This window comes from Perissodus microlepis, chromosome 7 (assembly GCF_051167445.1).
Source record: "Perissodus microlepis isolate ML-2025 ecotype Zambia chromosome 7, ASM5116744v1, whole genome shotgun sequence".
Lineage (NCBI taxonomy): Eukaryota > Metazoa > Chordata > Actinopteri > Cichliformes > Cichlidae > Perissodus > Perissodus microlepis.
Genome location: NC_140467.1, coordinates 56,803,730 through 56,808,767, shown reverse-complemented (window position 1 = coordinate 56,808,767; position 5,038 = coordinate 56,803,730). Strand labels below are relative to the sequence as shown.

Sequence of the window (5,038 nt, the reverse complement as noted above, 5' to 3'; positions counted from 1 at the left end):
TCATTTTTCCAAGTAATATAAAAATCATCTTTATATATTACCTTTTTAAACATCCCATTTTTCTTTCTAATGTCATTAAAACAAGTTTGAATAACAGTAGTCAGACCTCCAGATCTTTTAAGCTTTCAGTTTTTTTCTCAGTGTCACACATGGATTCGTTTTCGTCTCTTTCAATAAGAAAGTCAAATCTTCAAACCCTAAAGCAATCTTTGTTTCTTTCAATCATTCCAATATTTTTCATCTCCTGTTATATAATTGCAGTTAACCAGGGCTTAGCTACTCTGATCTACAGCAATTTTGGGGGTGTGGATACCTATTTTCTTTTTTTCACAGGTGCAGAGCCTTTTTCTACAAAATTACGAATAAACTGCATTTTTTAAAAGTACCTTTAACATAAATGTAGACTGACAAGTAACTCAACCTTTAACACAGTGATCAGTAGAGAAGAAAGAAAATAACCCATTTCAAAATTTCTAGTTCAGATCAAAATTATTGTTCTGATTAAGGAAACAGTAAATCTGGCCACATTATTGTCCCGATCCTCCAATTTTCCCTTTCCAATGTGACTAAATAAAATTCAACTTTTTTTTAAATAAAAGCAGTTGCACACCCAGGTATTTCTTACAGTAAGAATCCTCCAACAACCTTTCAAAAGAAAATTTTTTGTCTTTCCTCAATTTTGAGACCAACTGAACCCACAAACCTGAAGCTGCAGACCCCAAACTAACCAAATTTAATGTTTCCTTAATCAGCACAGTCATTTTTAAGTCTTTATGTGTTATATTTACTCACAGTTTTGATGCTTGCTTCTTCGACTTGATCCACGATTAGCTCTGCACCATCGCTCTGCTGTTTTCCCTCTCCTCATGCTTCTCCTTCATGCGTCCTGTCCTCAGATATAATCCAACCTGCCTCCTTGTTTCCTCCTTGACTTGTATTCGCAAAATTTCCAGTTAAATTAAGAGTAATCCAGAAAAGTTTTCCTGCTTCAAAAGCTCTTCCAGTTGCCTGTCTTCTTGTCCTCCTTCAAATGTGCATTTTATGTATTTGTATTTATTTGACTTCATATTGCCATGACAACATAACACAGAGCATCATGGTAGATTAAAGCAGGTGGTTCTGTCCTCTACAGAAATGCTGGTGTTCCATAGTGATGTAAAAGTACGCTGTAAAATGTAATATTGTGTTTAATTAAAAATATTAAATAGGCTGAACTCAGTTTTTTTTTATCAATTTGTTATTAGAACTCGATTTAAATAAGTTACCAGTACATTTTACGCAAAAACGCTGATAAACTCAATTTATTTGAGTTGTCTTAACTTAGAAAAACTAAGTAAGATGGAAGTTTTTCTTCTCAGTGCGGAAGGATGAAAGATGTGTTTTGAAAATGCCACGTCACTACCGTCCTCCTCCCTAGCACGGATCAGTCCGCATGTTCATGGTGCCAGCATTTTTTATGGAATATGTTGAGCAAACCTAGAAAAGCGTCAGCTCAAGAGATTATTGTTGTCATTGCTGTGGATCTTTACCTGATACACTGACTTGGTGAGTAAATGTTTACTCTTATTCAAACTGATTTTGTGGCTTCTCTTAGTTTAGCACCAGGTTTATAATCGTGCTAGCTAGTTAGTGTTAGCCTAGCGTTGCTGCTGCGGCTGGGCTCATGTTACTTAAAAATTAACACCACAGCCTTAAAAACCTTATATAAAAATATGTCTGTGAAATTTTCTGTTGATTGTTTGAAATAAAAAAGTGAGATAAGAGCCCAGACAAAATTCTTCGGGGGGGTGAAAACAATAAGCCAGGAGTTAGCTGTGCTCGCAGACTGTTATCAAGCCTTGACCTCCCGGTCAGCTATCGCGCTGGTGGATAACAGAGCTCTCCGAAAACGTGGAGGCACTTTTGCAAATATGTGATATTTTGATAAATTAAGTAGATATTTCAGCATTACACAGCTACATTCTCCGCTGAAAATATCTTAAAAGGTTATTTTGTGACCCAGAAAGGGTAATCTGGGGAAAAGGAGGATCGCATATGTCGGCCATGGTTGTAGGAGCCTGTGCGTACTTGTAAGCGCGGCAATGGCGGAGGAGCGCGGCTAAAAAACTTATTACTTTTTCTGGGTCACAAAATCAACTTCTAAGATATTTTCAGGCGAGAATGTAGCTGTCGAAAGTTCAAACATCTGCTCGATTTATCAAGACATCACATATTTGCAAAAATGCCCCGACGTTTTCCGAGACGTCCATTTTTTTTCATGCTTTGTGGCACCTTGAACATCTGTGGCATCTATTAATGTCAAATCTAGCCTTTATTTAACAACATAAGCAAACTCTATGTTACAATGATTGCACAGCCATTAAGGATCAAATCGGTTTCTGAAAAATGTTGTGTTTTTTCTCCCTCTGCTTGCTTCTTACTGTCTTTGAGGCTCGGGACCAGCACTCCTGCTGTTGGACAGAAAGACATCAACTCAGTGGTAAGTATTTTGGTTTTCCAATATATTAGCAACTGTCAGTGACATTTATATTAATCAGGCTGAACTTTAATCATACTTTAGATCAGCCTGTTTTACTTATTGTTTTATTTGTTTTTTGGTTTGGGGAACTTGTTTCTTTACTGATCTTTTCCTGTCTTCTGTTATTAGACTTGAGATATGACTGCACTAGGCTGTTGCTGGTGACTCCAGTTAATTCTACAAGACATGCTGTGTAAGTAAACAAACAACAACAGTTTGGTCTGCATTTCTTGAAAGATCACATCCCCCAAACTTAGTTTAGAGGGTCTACACTGTATATAGTGAAGTCTGCAAGTTTTCTAACAGCAAAATTTGTTTTGTGCCCAAATCATTTTGCACATCATTAGAATGAAAGTTATTGGCCATGTTTGCATAGCCCTTTTTAAAATGATGCTTTCATGACATTATTGTGTGTCGGGTGGGGGTCAGGGCTATCCAGACTGACAATTGGGACATTGAATGTCACTTCTCCGGTGGGGAGGGAGCCTGAGATTGTCTAAATTGGAGTCTGTTTTATACCAAATGCAGAAAAAAATGTTTTAAGAAAGCAATTCAGCAGTTCATGTTCCAAAAAATATGATTGTTTGCTTGCAGGACACCAGGAGAGATGAGTCCTCCGTCACAGATGGTGTGGTCAGTGAAGATGGTCGCCTGCAGGTTCAAGCTCATTGCATCTCCAACCCACATCCACTGCCACTGTACTTAAGGGAAGTTAAAGACTTTCTTCTGCACCTACATTTGGATCACCTCCATCCATGATAGTCATTCAGGCAGTAATGCCTGGACTGGAAACAAGCCATCCTTAAAATATTACAACATTCCAGCTCCTGTGTTGGAATGCAAAACAAATGTGTTGTTTAAATTAGAGACTGCATTTGTGACAGAACAACAAATATTTTATTTTGATTATATAAGTAATGTAAGTACAAAACAAACTTGTGGTAGGCCTAAACTTATTTTCAGAATAACTAAATCTGAGACTTTGTTTCATTGTAAGATTATAACAATGATGGCAATATAATTGTTTGTTGTTCAGCAGAACAGTGTCCAGTATGTTGGCTGTTATACTTTGTTGTGTTTGAAAATAAAAGTTGGGCTGATTTTAACATCATTACAAAAAGTGTTGTTAATTATTTTTAATCATATTCAGGTTACCACAAATTGTTTTTTCATTTAGTTGAACTTGAAATGTTTGTCAGTAGGTAAACAATTAGTATTGTACAGTCAGAAATATCAAGTTATTCTTAATACTGCAGACTTGCAATATTAGTCATCTTAAGTAAGCTTTACTTAGTTTTTTTGAGGCAACGAGTTTCCTTAATTTTTTTGAGTTCTGGGAACTAACAAGGCTGTACAGTGTACTCAAAATGAGTAAGTTGTCCTAACTTGGTCATCTTACGTAAACTTGATCCAATTTTCTTGAGTTCTGGGAACAAATGAACTTGTACAGAGTACTCAAAATAAACAAGTTGTCCTGATTTAGTCATTTTTAGCTAAGCTTTACTCAATTTTTTGGAGGCAACGAGTTTCCTCAATTTTTTTGAGTTCTGGGAACTAATTCGATTTTACAGTGTGTAAGAGCAGGAATTTAACTACAAACCCTCATAGTTCCCATCAGTATCATTCATTCTGCTCTGCCTCAATGGTCACAGTGGCTAGTTTAAGTACGTTTGCCCCATAGAAATCCATTGAGTCCCTTTGATATATGTTTAGACCTTCATAATTTTCAGGGTGCATGAGTGTTATATCTCCATCTCATCCTAAACATTTTACCAACATGTAAAAGGCATACGTCCACAAGATTTTGATTTGTTTAATTTTAATTGAAACTTGTTTTATTCTGAATAAATGTGTGAGATGGCCCTCAGGCCTCTAAATCCACATCCAGGTTTGGGTGACTTCTTGGATTAGGGGAGTATTATTTAGAGCAATGTTTGTCACTTTGGTTAATTGCTAAACTCAGGCCGTTTTTGTTCAGTCTTTTTCTAACTGAACTTTCACATTTAACATGCTAACTGAAGTCTGTAGAGTCTGAGCTGTAGCTCTTTTATTTTCTGTATTGTACAGTCTGACTTAGGGGTGAATTTGCTGGGATTGGTGACTGCGTTGCATGTTTTGAATAATCTTCTTCAGAGTAGACTTTTGGTGTAAGCTGATAGTGAATGAAGAAAACTATAAAAAGCTGCTGTGGTTTTAATTTTCCAAGAGAGGTAATGCACATAATGCAGAGACGAGCGCACGGGGGATATCCAAATTCTAGGAAGGCAGCCTGCTGCTGTACACAGGCGGATTCTTCTCAGTCATAGTTCTTAACAACTTGACTGTTTTCTCAAACCACACAAAGAGTGCTGTTTCCATTCTGGGAAGTCTACTCATTGGTGTAGGCAGCTCTTCAAATTATAAGTAGCTATATATGAGCAGCTATATTAGCTTTGACTTAACATATGTTAAATATTATACTTTCCTGTTTTAAAATTTATGATGGCTCAAAATTCAAACCTTACAAATTAAAACCCTGAA

At 36.5% G+C, this 5,038-nt stretch overlaps 1 long non-coding RNA gene across 1 annotated transcript; it reads left to right on the top strand.

The window, feature by feature from the left end:
- Positions 1-2,376: 2,376 nt before the first annotated feature.
- Positions 2,377-3,941, top strand: LOC146384265 (uncharacterized). The gene is made up of 3 exons (XR_014800825.1): positions 2,377-2,479; positions 2,648-2,711; positions 3,113-3,941. It is a non-coding gene; the product is annotated as an uncharacterized LOC146384265 (long non-coding RNA).
- The last annotated feature ends 1,097 nt before the right edge of the window (positions 3,942-5,038 follow it).